A 13,910-nucleotide genomic window follows, 5' to 3' on the forward strand; every position below is an offset into this window, starting at 1 on the left:
GAGTACTGCTGACACATGCTAGAACATGGATGGGCCTTGACAGCATTATGCAAAGTGAAAGAAGCCAGCCCTCCAGATTCTATGCTATCCTATGATTCTACTCCAATGAAAGTCCAGAACAGGACAGCCTATAGAGACAGAAAGTAGATTTGTAGTATTAAGGCTGATGGGGGCAAAGGAGGGAGGCAGGCAGTTGGGGGGGGGGTGCTGTTAGCTAAAGGGTACAAGGTGAAAAAAAAAAAGGGTACAAGGTGAGAAGCATCGCTGCCACCGCCACTGCCACCACCACCAGCCATCCCCACAGTCATGCCGAAGCACGAGTTCTCTGTGGACATGACCTGTGAAGGATGCTCTAACACGGTCAGTTGAGTTTGACATTGACCTGCCCAACAAGAAGGTCTGCATCAACTCTGAGCACAGCGTGGACATCCTCCTGCTGGAAACCCTGGAGAAAACAGGAAAGACTGTTTCCTACCTCAGCCCCAAGTAGTGAGGGCCTGGCCCCTTGGGTCCATGATGGACCAAAGGGAGCAGGACGCTGATCTTCTCCTGCCTTCCAAATAGACGTGGGGCCTGGCAGTCCTGCTCAGCGATGGCAGTTCCTGACAGAGACCAACTGAGCCACCCAGGCATCCCCAATGTAAGTTTTTAATTTTAATTCCAGTATAGTTAGCACACAGTGTTATATTAGTTTCAGTTGTGCAATATAGTGATTCAATAATTCTAAATAGTATTCCGTGCTCATCACGATATGGTAAGTGTACCCTTCATCCCCTTCACCTATTTCATCCATCCCCGTGACCCACTTCCCCTCTGGTAACCATCAGTTTGTTCTCTATAGTTAAGGGTCTGTTTCTTGATCTCTCTCTCTCTTTTTCCTTTGTTCATTTATTTTGTTTCTTAAATGCCACATATGAATGAACTCTTACGGTATTTGTTTTTCTCTGACTTACATCACTTAGCATTATGCTCTCTAGCTCCATCCATGTCATTGTGAATGGCAAGATTTCCACATTTTAATGGCTGAATAATATTCCATTATATATATGTATATATATTTCATCATATGTACACATATCACACTTCTTTATCCATTCATCGATCAACGGTCACATGGACTGCTTCCACAGTTTGGCTATTGTAAATAATGCAGCAACAAACATAAGGGTGCATGTATTCCTTTGAATTAGTGTTTTTGTATTTTGGGGGTAAATACCCAATAGTGCAATTGCTGAATCATAGGTAATCCTATTTTTAACTTTTTGAGGAACCTCCACACAGTCTTCCACAGTGGCTGCACTAGTTTACATAACTGCCAACAGTGTGTGTGAGGGTTTCTTTCTTCTCTACAACTCACATTCACTCTTTGTTTCTTGCATTTTTATTTTACCCATTCTGACAGTTTTATTTTTTTTTACAAAAACTCCAGGGGTGCCTGGTTGGCTCAATGAGTTAAGCATCTGCCTTCAGCTCAGGTCATGATCTCAGGGTCCTAGGATCAACCTTGTGAGGGGCTCTGAGGTCAGCGGGGAGTCTGCTTCTCCCTCCCCTTCTGCCCCCCACCCCTTCACCCCCAACTCGTGTGCTCTCTTTCTCTCAGGTAAATAAATAAAATCGAAAAAAAAAAAAAAAAAACCTCCAGCTAAACTTTCTGTACCTGTGTAGCTAACTACAGGATTTACATTTTATCCACTGTATTGTATTTAACCTTTGGTTTTAGTCAACCATTCTAGCCTGACAAGATCAGTTTGAACATTTGGTCTATCATGCTAGCATTAGGTGGCTTTTCCACTATTAATGTCATCTATATATTTAATGAGTATATCTTGTATATTTTTATCCAATCTTATAACAGATAAAACGTAAGAATATTTAAAAGAGAAGTAACTTTTCTCTAAATTTCATTCCATTTCCTCATCAGTAAAATGAGTATTATTACATTTATTTCATGTAGTTACATTTATAAATAAATAAATGCCTGAACATGCTTAGTATTACATCTACACAAAGGTGTTCCTAAATTCTTCCTTGTTCCCTCCTTTCTCCTTCCTAATATCATTCTTTTCCTTTTTTTATTATTTTTAAATTTCTTTGAAACATTGCTTTAACATATTGCCTTGTTTATAAAGAGAAATCACATATAGAGTAGAACATTGTTTTGAAATCCAATTGGCTAGCATAGAGTAAATTGAATTTCATGCTTTGAATTGGTAACAGTTCCCTAAAGTGAGGATAAAGGCATAAATACACTTCAGTCTCCTTTCTCATGATCCCCTAATCCCCACTCACACACTACACCTCACACCCCCTCCTCCCAACATCCCCTCAAGCCCCTCAAAGCAGATCATAGTCACTTCACTGTTAATAGAAATATAATCACTGAGTGCCTATGATGTGCACGGCATCAAGTTAGGGCTAAAGATAAGATTGTAGAAACCAAAAACCACCTCTGCCTTTAGTCTTAATGTACCCAAGTACCTGGATTTAATCTCCTTAGGCTAGAATCTCTCCTTTTCTCTGTAAATCAACTACCTCATGCTAACACACATAGGGAAAACAAAGTTACAAGAATCTGGATTTTTGCCCTATCTTCTGCGTACCATGCACATTTCATACATGCATTCTTTTGTGCTTTCAGCAAATATTTCTCTTTTTTTTAAAGATTTTATTTATTTATTCATGAGAGCCATGGAGAGAGAAGCAGAGACACAGAAGCAGACACAGAAGCAGGCTCCATGTAGGGAGCCCAATGCTGACTGGATCCCAGGACTCCAGGATCATGATCTGAGCTGAAGGCAGACGCTCAACCACTGAGCCACCCAGGTGACCCCTCAGTAAATATTTTTTAAGCCCTTATTATGTGCCAGACATGATTATAAATACTAGGGATACTGTAGAGAGCAAGATTGGCAAGGTCTCTACTCTCATAGGATTTATATTCTAGAGAGGGGATGCATACAATTAACACATACAAAAAGTACATGAATAAGACAGTGTTAGAAGTACGTGTGATGTAATGTAGAGTATTTGAACAAGTTTACATGCTAGAGTATGGCTTCTGTAACCTGAGTGGGCAGGAAAAGCCCCTTTGATCAGGTGACTTTTTTTTTTTTTTTTAAGCAGGTGACATTTTAGCTGAGACCTGAATCACAAGAAAGAACCAGTCACACTAAGATCTAAAGAACATTCCAGGCAGAAGAAACACCGGTACAAAGCCCCTGAGGTAGGGATGAAATTGCTGTGTTCAGAGGGCTGAAAAGAGGCCAGTGTGGCTGGACTATAGCACCCTAAGGGGAGAGTGGTATGAGATAAAGGGAGAAAGCCAGGAGCCAGGTTATGCTGGCAGGACCTCAAAAACAGGGAGGCCTGTTAGAATCTCCTGGGAAGCTTTAAAAACTATGTGGGGCCCTCCTCCAGAGATTCTCATTCACTTAGTCTGAGGTTGGGTCCAGCCGTCAAAAGTTCCCAGAGGTCGAAAATCAGTGATATCTGGGTTCAAAAGACATGGTGGGGGGTTTCTGTTTTCTCCTAAGTGGGATAGGAAATCACTAAAGGGTATTAAGCAGAAGAGTGATGGGATTTGAGTAATTTATCTAAAAGATCCCTCTAGCTGCTATATGGAAAATGAATTGTAGTGGATCAAGAGAGGAGGCAGGCTATTACTGTCTTTTTGTGGACATATGCTTTCATTTCTCCTGTGTAAATACCTAGGAATGGAATTGCTGGAAACAACCCAAAAGTCTATCAAAAGGTGAATGGATAAACAAATTGTGATATGTTCATACGATAAAATATTATTCAGCAATAAAAATAAAGAACTACTGATACATGGAATAACATGGATGATTCTTCAAACCATTGCACGTCAAGCAAAACCAACCAGACACAAAACAGTGTATGTTATATTATTCCTTTTATGAAGTTTAAGAAAAAGTAAAACTAATCTAATCTATGGTGATAGCAATCAGAAGTGGCTGCCTGATTGGATAGAAACTGGTTGGAAGGGGGTTACTAGGGAATTAAGTAAGGTAATGGAAATGTTCTACATCTTAGTTACATAAGCATATGTTTTTATCAAACTCATTGAAAATTTAGGATTTGTACATTTCATTGTATGTGAATTTTGTCTCAGCTAAAAAGAAAACAAAGGATACTACACACCAACTAGAATGGCTTAAAAAAAAAAAAAGAAAGAAAGAAGCCAAGTACTAAAGAAGATGTGGAAAACTGGAACTCTCATAAATCACTGGTGGGAATGCAAAATGGAAAATAATTTGGCAATTTCCTATAAAATTAAATAGGTAATTAGCATATGACTCAGCAATCTCGTTTCTAGGTATTTACTCAAGAGACATAAAATACGTCATGCAAAGACCTGTAAGTGAATATTTATAGACCAGGGATTACAGCTAGAAGGCTATTTGTAGTGTCCTGGTGAAAGACGATGGCTTAGTTTAGGATGATAGGAAAAGAGATGAGGAGAAGTTAACAAATTCATGATATGTTCTGGAGGTAGAACCTCATTGTTGATTTTATGAGAAGAAAAGAATCAAAAATGATTTCAATTTTTGGTATGGGCTTATCAGCAGTTGATGATACCATTGACAGAGTGCTAGAAAACTGGGAAGAGTAGGTTAGGGGAAAGGAAAATTGAGTGTTCTTTTTTAGCCATGTTAAGTCTGAGAGGTTTATTAGACTTCATGGACATTTTAGCTGTGATGATAAGTGGCGCTAGAATGCTGTTCATTTAAGTGGTGATAATAGAGTCAGGAATAGGCCTATGAGACACAGAACTTGACATATTTTAATGTCTGTATAATTGTGGATCAAGCAGATAGAAAGAATAGGGGAAAAAAATCAGGATGAGATGAAGCAATAAATAGTTTAATCCAAGCAAATGGTGTAGTCACATGAATGGAAGTTGTTGTTGTTGTTGTTTTTTTAAGATTTTATTTATTTATTCATGAAAGACACACACAGAGAGAGGCAGAGACACAGGCAGAGGGAGAAGCAGGCTCCATACAGGGAGCCTGACATGGGACTTGATCCTAGGACTCCAGAATCACACCCTGGGTTGAAGGTGGCACTAAACCTCTAGGCCATCAGGGCTGCCTGAAGCTAATTAGTTTATAGGAGCTAATAGATTTAAAATTAGATAATGATATGCTTTAGATTCAGGGGTGTGGCTGATAGGACCATTCCTTATTAGTTATCTATTGCTACATTACAAAATCACCCAAATTTTAGAGGCTTAAAACAATAGCAAATGTTTATTATCTCACAGTTACTATGGATCAAGAATTTGAGAGCAGGGGTTTTTGTTTTGAGCAGGGAGCACTATGCTTGGTCTTGGTCTAAGACCAAGTGTCAGTAAGGGCTACAGTTAGCTGAAGGCTTGACTGGGGCTGGGGCATTTGTTTCCCAGATGGGTGATTCATACACATGGTAAGTTAACACTGTTTGTTGGCAGGAGGATTCAATTCCTTACCACATAGACCTCTTTGTACAGCTGTATAAATAGCTGCCTTTCTCCAGAGCAAACACTCCAGGAGCACACAAGGTAGAAGCAATATCTTTTATGTTCTAGCTTCAGAAGTCACTCAGCATCATTTCCACAATACCTTATTGATTACACAGGTTAGCACTGTTTGGAATGGAAATGTCTACCTAGGGAAGTGACTAACTGGAGGTGAGAATCAATGCAGGCTATTTGGAGGTACTGGTGACAGCCAGCTCTCTTTTTATTTTTCTGAGTTTACGGTATATTAAGAGTATAAAAGGACTCATCCTGGTAGTGGTGTCATGAGCAAAATTCCCTCAGATATTTGTGGCTCTAAACCTCATATGCAACTCAACCATCTTTGGAAGATAATGCTCAAAAGAATTTGAGAAAATAAACTTTTTAAAAAAGCAATAAGCATATTCTTAAACAGTGGGAAGGTTTACAATTAAAAATAGAAATGTGGGCAGCCTGGGTGGCTCAGCAGTTTAGCGCTGCCTTCAGCCCAGGGCGTGATCTTGGAGACATGGGATCGAGTCCCACATGGGGTTCCCAGCATGGAGCCTGCTTCTCTCTCTGCCTGTGTCTCTGTTTCTCTCTCTGTGTCTCTCATGAATAAATAAATAAAATCTTACAAAAATACACAGAAATGTTTGAGGAAATAAAATACATTGTATTAGTATTTTTTGTATTAATATTTTTGTGTAAAGAAATCTGTACATTTAGTATTTTAGGTATTTAAAATATTTAAGAGAATATAACCTATTAGAATAACACATCTGTGTAGAGTTTACTTAAAATGTGTAATCTAAGTAAATGATTTATATTTGTGATTTTAAGTGGAAAAACTTTTTTTGAAAATTTTCAATGTAAATGTAATGTAAGACATGTAAAAGAACTTAAAATGAACATATTTATAAGATATTTATAATTTAATTTATAACTATAAATAATATTTACATTTATTTATAACATATTTATAAGATTAATTCATGAGATATATATGAATTACTTACATACTTGGGAACGTTTTTTGTTTTTTTTGGTCAGATAACTGAAGTATTTTAAAAAGTAAACTGAATATTTTAAATTTATAATCAGTTAAAATCTTTAAAATAGGTTAGTTAAGTAAATTTGAAAATGTGACCAAACATTAATCAACCCCCCTCCCACCCCGTTGGGACACCTGGGTGGCTCAGCGGTTAAGCGTCTGCCTTCAGCTTGGGGCCTGATCCTGGAGACCCAGGATCGAGTCCCACATTGGGCTCCCTGCATGGAGCCTGCTTCTCCCTCTGCCTGTGTCTCTGCCTCTCTCTCTCTCTCTCTCTCTCTCTCTGTGTCTCTCATGAAAAAATAAATAAAATCTTAAAAAATATAATAAATAATAAGTAGATGAATAAACAAATTTATTGATATCTCTAAAATATATAAGTTCAATTTGGAAGCGTACAGAAAAATATCCATGGGTTTTGACTTTGTAAAGTCAATTATTAATTCTCAAAACCAAAGTAACTTCGCCATAGTTTTTCTATGCACCGAAGTCACACTTGAGTGAAGAGATTCTCTTGGATGACAGGTAGGGAAAGAAGAGGAGGGAGATTTTTGGCTGATGAGCCAGGCCCTGCCCACATAAGCTTGGGCCTGACGTTTGGTCCTGCCTGATGGCTGAGCAGGTGCACCTGGATGAGCTCCTCCCTGCCAGGCCAGGGGTGGGGAAGGGAAGCAGGAAGCCACGCCCCTGTCTGGTTGTCTGTCTCCCCTTCTACCTCTCATGTCCTCCCTGTGTTCTGTGTGTGTGATAAGTGCTGCACTGGCCTTCATGCCAAGTCACAGCATGATTCTTGTTCTCTCCCAAGAAGTGAAGTACATGCAATAATGGTCTTTCTGTCTTAATTTGTTTTTTTTTTTAAGATTTATTTATTTATCCATAAGAGACACACAGAGAGAGAGGCAGAGACACAGGCAGAGGGAGAAGCAGGCTCCATGCAGGGAGCCCAATGTGGGACTTGATCACGGATACTGGAATCTCACCCTGAGCCAAAGGCGGATGCTCAACCACTGAGCCACCCAGGCGTCCCTAACTTGCTCTTTGATTGTTCAAGGGACTTCTAATTGACCTATAGGACTAAGGAAAGAGTACAGTAAAAATTTTTACTAAGTCCTGGACATAAAAGCTGCAAATTCATCACATTGTAGTAATATGACTTATCAAAACAAAAACACAGGGACACCTGGGTGGCTCAGCGGTTGAGCACCTGCCTTCCACCCAGGGCACGATTCTGGGGTCCTGGGATCGAGCTCCCACGATTCTGGGGTCCTGGGATTGTCCCACCTCGGGCTCCTTGCATGGAGCCTGCTTTTCCCTTTGCCTATGTCTCTGTGTCTCTCATGAATAAATAAATAAAAGATTTAAAAACAAAAAAAACAGAAAAAGAACCCCTCCACAAAAATATAGAAAAACATTGGGGATCCCCAATGGGATCCCATTGGGGGTGGCGCAGCGGTTTAGCGCCTGCCTTTGGCCCAGGGCGCGATCCTGGAGACCCGGGATCGAATCCCACGTCGGGCTCCCGGTGCATGGAGCCTGCTTCTCCCTCTGCCTGTGTCTCTGCCTCTCTCTCTCTCTCACTGTGTGCCTATCATAAATAAATAAAATTTAAAAAAAAATAAAAAAAATATAGAAAAACATCAGTTAATATTGAGTAGCATAGTCTCATATTTTGCTTTTGGTTGTAATATTGAAGTTTTAAATATACTCTAATGGATCTTACACCTGAAACCCCTACCCAGCTCTTTTATGGGCAGGAGTTCTCTATCAGCCATATCTGCATGTCTTTCAGTTTGTGGTCTTTGTCTGAGATGGCATTAAAGTGCAGAAAGGGAGCCTCTGAAGTCCCTGATTTTGGGGACGGGGTGACGGGGACTCTTTGATGCTCGATGGCAGGGTGGCCTGGCCTCTGCAATGGCGCCTGCCCAGGGCCTGACCCTACTGCCCTTCTTGTGGGTTTTAGCATCCCCTGCACTGCTTGATGAGCCACCATGACTTTCCAGTTCGGATTTCTCCCCGGAGGCCTTCTCCTGCCTACTCTAGCCCTGCCCTTCCCACATCCAGGGCACAGCGACCTCTCACCCAGGCACAGCGATGCCACCTCCACTCTCGGCCATAAGCTGCTCTGACAAGCAGCTGGCCTAGCTCCAGGGGTTTCCAGCAATCTAAGCAATATAAGGCTTTGCTTTCCCAATAGGGGAGGCAGACTGTTTACAGGATCTTGGTTCTGACAAGACCTACTTCCATTTCTACTTTACCAACGTTGTTTTCCTGGATTGGTAGTAAAACTTGCCCACTCAGCCCTCTGTCTTTCTCTTTAACACAGGCAAAACGCACCCCCTGCTCTTGTCATCTGTGTCCCTGACATCCCAGCCAGCACTTCTCCCTCCCTAGGTCTTCAGCAGTGTACCTAGGCCCCCTTTCTTCTTACCTGTCTTCCTCTTCCTTTTTTTTTTTTTTAATATTTTATTTATTCATGAGAGACCCAGAGAGAGAGAGAGGCAGAGACAGGCAGAGGGAGAAGCAGGCTCCATGCAAGGAGCCCGATGCGGGGCTTGATCCCGGAACTCCAGGATTGTGCCCTGGGCCGAAGGCAGGCACTAAACTGCTGAGCCACCCAGGGATCCCTAAAGGTGGATCTTAAGTTTTCATTTATTTATTCATGAGAGACAGAGAGAGAGGCAAGCTCCCTGCGGGGAACCCCATGCAGGACTTGATCCCAGGACCCTGGGATCATGACCTGAGTCAAAGGCAGAGCCTCAACCGCTGAGCGGTGCCTTGTCTTCCCCTTCCTTACCACAGTACTCAGAGCCTGCAGGGATGGTCTGGGTGCAGGGAGGTCCTTCTCCAGCATCTTCAGTATATTATGCAACAAGGTCTCGTTTGAGTCCCTCATGTGAGTGGAATGATCAAAGCTAAGTCATATGCTGAGGACAAAAATACATATGTACCTGTCCTTCAGTTGAAACCAACTTTACATACTGCTAATTGAATTTTTAAAAGATATTTTATTTATCTATTCATGAGACACACACACACACACACACACACACAGAGAGGCAGAGACATAGGCAGAGGGAGAAACAGGCTCCATGCAGGGGGTCCGATGTGGGACTTACCCTGACTCTCCAGGATCACGCCCTGAGCTGAAGGCAGATGCTCAACTGCTCAACCGCTGAGCCACCCAGGCGTTCCTGTTAACTGAATTTTTGAGAGAGTAGGGATGGGGAATTATATTTAACAGAGAACTACTACCTGACTCTTATGTACAACGTACCGGAACTTATCTACAAGGAGTGGACACTTCAGAGAAGGAAAAAAACATGTTTAGAAATATCTTCAGTTGGGGCCCCCCGGATGGCTCAATTGGTTTAAGCTTCTGCCTTTGGTTCAGGTCATGAACCCAGGGTTCTGGGATTGAGCCTCCTGTCAGGCTCCTTGCTCAGTGGGGAGTCTGCTTCTGCCTCTACCCCTTCCCCCTTCCCATGCTTTCTCTCTCTCTCTCAAGAGAGAGAAAAACATTTCTTTAAAAAACATTTCAAACACTTAAAAAAGTAAAACAAACAAGTATCTTCAGTAGAAGCCAGAAGGTGGCAAATGCTGGAAAAGAAGTTCCAACAGAGTACTGCAGATGCCGAGAGAAGGGTGGGATGAATCCTAAATTAATAGATCCAAGAAGGCTTCAAGGAGCAGCCACAAAATTCTGAAAGCTGCTTAGGGGAAGAGGATATAGGAAAGAATAAGATCTACGGGTTTCTGCTTTTGAGGATTCATGGTCTAATGGCAGAGTCCAACATATTTTGTGGAAAAGGTGACATATAAGCTAGACTTTGAAAGGCGTGTGATTTCAGTAAGCAGGGATAGAGAATGAGAGAAAAAGGAATTTGTAGAAAAGGGGAAGTGTGATTATCAAAGGCATCAATGGTTCGTTTTCCTTTTCCCCTCCCAGTTCTACTTCACCTACACGATTTCTGTGAAAATCATCTTGGTGCTATAAGATCACATGGTCTCTGTAAGAATCATCTTCTGGTCATTGCTTGGTGAATGATGCTGAAATTCTGACCCATAAGTGTGATCAGTTCTTCCTCGGGAATTTTGGAATAGAAACTGAGAAAAAAGTGGTCAATTTCTTTTGGGATACCAGAAGGTCAACGTTGCAGTTGTTGATGGCTGTGACCTTGAGAAAGGTAGGAAGAGAAGAGAGAAAAAGGAAGAACGGGAAGAGAGAGAGAGAAATGAAACAGATGCAAAAGGGATAAAGTGTCACAGGGTGAGAAATTAGTGGCCTTTGGCCTCTGATTTTGGATTTTCCTGAGGCTCAGCTGAATTTCTGCTCTAGGTTCCCCGAATACAGTAGTATCTCCGTAGTACATTTCTTTTTCTGTAAGCTAAATTAAGTTTTTTAGATGTTTGTTGTTGTTGTTGTTTGTCACCAAAAATCTCCTAGCCCATTGTGTTAGTTTCCTAGGGCTGCTCTGACAAATTACCTCAAACTCCGTGGCTTAAAACAACAATTTATTCTCACAGTTCTGGAAGGTGTAAGTGTGAAATCAAGGCGTCAGCAGTGTTATGTTCCCTGTAAAGGTTCTAGGGAAGAACCATCCTTCACTCTTTTTAGCTTCTGGTGGCTGCTGGCAATCCCTGGCATTCTCTGGCCTGAAGCTGCATCACTTTAATTTCTGTCTCTTTCTGTGCATGGCCATTTTCCCTCTGTATGTCTCTTTGTGACTTCACCTGGCCTTCTTATAAGATACCAGTCATTGGATTTGTCCCACCCCAATCCAGCAAGATTTCGCTTACTAATTACATCTGCAAAGGCCCTATTTCCAAATCAGGCCAGATTTGGGGGTTCCAGGTCAAAGTGAATTTTGGGAGGGACACTCTTTAACCCAGTACACCAGCCAACTCAATACATAAAGGTGGGACGCCTGGGTGGCTCAGCGGTTAAGCATCTGCCTTCAGCCCAGGGCCTGATCCTGGAGACCAGGGATCGAGTCCCACATCTGGCTCACTGCATGGAGCCTGCTTCTCCCTCTGCTTCTGCCTGTGTCTCTGCCTCTCTCTCTCTCTCTGTGTCTCTCATGAATAAATAAATAAATAAAATCTTTAAAAAAATACATAAGGGTACTGGGGCTGCAGGTTCAGGCTATGGTCACAGCCAGGTGCTTGAGGACCTAGAATGTTGTGTTGAGGATGTTGAGGTTTGCTCTCTACCCAAAAAGGAGGCATCAACTGCTCTGTGCAGGAGAGTATGATGCTCAGAGTTTCGTGGAGGGTTGTTTTGGTTACCGTGTATAAAATACATTGCAGCAGGGAGTGCTAAGGAGGAAGGAAAACCACTAATTCAAGTGAAAGGTAATACAGTCTTTAATTCAATTTAATTTTTAAAAAGATTTTATTTATTTATTCATGAGAGACCTAGAGATAGGCAGGCAGAGAGGCAGAGGGAGAAGCAGGCTCCTTGCAGGGAGCCCGATGTGGGACTCAATCCCAGGACCCCAGGATCATCACCTGAGCCAAAGGCAGATGCTCAACTCCTGAGCCACCCAGGTGCCCCAAGGTAATACAGTCTTGAGTCAGGATAGAGGATGTAGGAGTAGGAGAAAGTGACAAGTGGAGGACACATTGCAAATTCAGTTATCCAGATTTGATGATTAATTATACGGGGGAATAGGAGAGAGAGTGAAGAAAGAGAAGAGTCTAGGCGGACTGTACAAAACGGGTGGTCCGTAAACATCCCTGAGTTCTTGCCAAGTGAGAGAGTGTATCACCTGGAGGGCTGGTATTAAAAAGGGCAAGGCTGGAGGGTCTCACAGGATCCCAGAGACATTATGGTCAGGAAGTTGGAAGTAAACTTTCAGTTTGGATTACTTCCATGAAAATTATTCCACATTTGTATAAGAGGATTCCATGGCACAGTCCTTACTTGCTTTTGTTTATTTTTGTTTTTAAATACTTTTTCCCTGCATCAAGGTCTTTGTCTGAATAATGTATTTTTAAGTTTAAAAAATATTGCCGGATTACTTTCCTAAAAGGCTTTAGGAATTCATGTTTCTACTGGCATTGTATGAGAGTCCCCTTTCTTTATTGCTTCCACAATTAGTAGGTATTTCACTTTTAGTTTTCATGATTTAAAAATGTGACTGGGGCAGCCCTGGTGGCTCAGTGGTTTAGCGGTGCCTTCGGCCCGGGGTGTGATCCTGGAGACCCGGGATCCAGTCCCATGTAGGGCTCCCTGCATGGAGCCTACTTCTCCCTCTGCCTGTGTCTCTGCCTCTCTCTCTCTCCCTCTCTCTGTGTGTCTCTCATGAATAAATAAATAAAATATTTTAAAAAATAAATGTGACTGTTGGGACACGTGGGTGTCTCAGTGGTTGAGCATCTACCTTCGGCTCAGGTCGTGATCCCGGGGTCCCCAGATCGAGTTCCACATCGGGGTCCCTGCAAAGAACCTGCTTCTCCCTCTGCCTGTGTCTCTGCCTCTCTCTCTGTGTCTATCATGAATAAATAAAATCTTAAAAAAAAATAAATAAAAATGTGACTCTTTTAGTGGCTATAAAACATTCCATTATATCAAAATACCATAAATTACATTGTCTAACTTTTTAAGGTTTATTTATTTATTTTAGTAATCTCTACGCCCAATGTGGGGCTCAAACTCACAACAATGAAATCAACAGTTGCATGCTCTTCTGACTGAGCCAGCCAGGCACCCTAATGTTCTCCTATTTTGGGACATTAGATTGCTTTTCATTTTTTGCTGTCATAAAATTAATAGTCCAGAAATGGGCATATTTTAGACATAAGTCTGTGTCCTTGCAGTGATGCTTACAATGATGTTTATACTTTTTTTTTGATGCTTATACTTTGAAAGAAAAAAGAAGATTACATAGGTATAGCTTCCCCAGGTATTTTGCTTTGTTGTTTTTCTACCTGTGTGCCTTTCTTTCATTTCGCTGATAATATTCTAGGTGGACTGGGAGGGGTATGAGAAAAGGAAAGGGTTAAAACAAATAGATCTTTTATTGTCCTTGAATTCTATTTATAAATGCTATTCCTATCCTTCTTTTCCAAAGTGATCTAGGATTGCTATTAAGCCATTATTAGTTCCCCAGTTTTTTACTTTATACATAAATTGAAGTTTCTCATTTTATTGATAGAAGAACAAATACTGGAGTATCTTGGCATTGTCTGGAACCTAAAACAGCAGCTCAACTCTATTTTCTTAAAAAAGTTCTGAAAAGCATCACTCTTTACTTGCCGTGATGAAAAAAAAGGATGGGATTCATATCTTGGGACCATGAATGGTCTATAATATATGAGTGGATAAATAAACATCCTTTTCTATATTCTTTTCCCTTA

The 13,910-nt window shown here is 41.3% G+C and overlaps 1 pseudogene; it reads left to right on the forward strand.

The window, feature by feature from the left end:
* The first annotated feature begins 306 nt into the window (after nucleotides 1–306).
* LOC129504310 (copper transport protein ATOX1-like) lies at nucleotides 307–490 on the forward strand (annotated as a pseudogene).
* Nucleotides 491–13,910: the final 13,420 nt, after the last annotated feature.

The sequence above is a fragment of the Nyctereutes procyonoides genome, unplaced genomic scaffold (assembly GCF_905146905.1).
Source record: "Nyctereutes procyonoides isolate TBG_1078 unplaced genomic scaffold, NYPRO_anot_genome, whole genome shotgun sequence".
NCBI lineage: Eukaryota > Metazoa > Chordata > Mammalia > Carnivora > Canidae > Nyctereutes > Nyctereutes procyonoides.